Here is a 438-nt window from a genome sequence, read left to right as displayed (position 1 = left end):
TATTTAGAAATATATTTTGATATATGAAGGTTGAAACTAAATATATTTCCTATTTCAAAAATATATTTCATTAAGCTTCCCTGTTTGCACCATACAGTATATTAAGCATATATTTCAAATACATTTTGGCCACACAAAAAAAAATGTTATATGGGTTTCACCTATTATATAGTAGCCAAGTATGCAAATTCAACTAAATATATTTCCTATTTCAAAAATATATTTCATTAAGCTTCCCTGTTTGCACCATACAGTATATTAAGCATATATTTCAAATACATTTTGGCCACACAAAAAAAAATGCTATATGGGTTTCACCTATTATATAGTAGCCAAGTATGCAAATTCAGCAATTTTACAGGCTTTTTCAATAATCACTCCCCATAACCTCACGTATATCCTCCTGAGAACCAGAAATAAAAAACTTTGTGAATTTAG

Source organism: Sinocyclocheilus grahami, unplaced genomic scaffold (assembly GCF_001515645.1).
Source record: "Sinocyclocheilus grahami isolate Dianchi unplaced genomic scaffold, SAMN03320097.WGS_v1.1 scaffold315.1, whole genome shotgun sequence".
Taxonomy (NCBI): domain Eukaryota; kingdom Metazoa; phylum Chordata; class Actinopteri; order Cypriniformes; family Cyprinidae; genus Sinocyclocheilus; species Sinocyclocheilus grahami.
The sequence above is the reverse complement of the archived record's forward strand: the minus strand, read 5'-3'. Positions refer to the sequence as shown.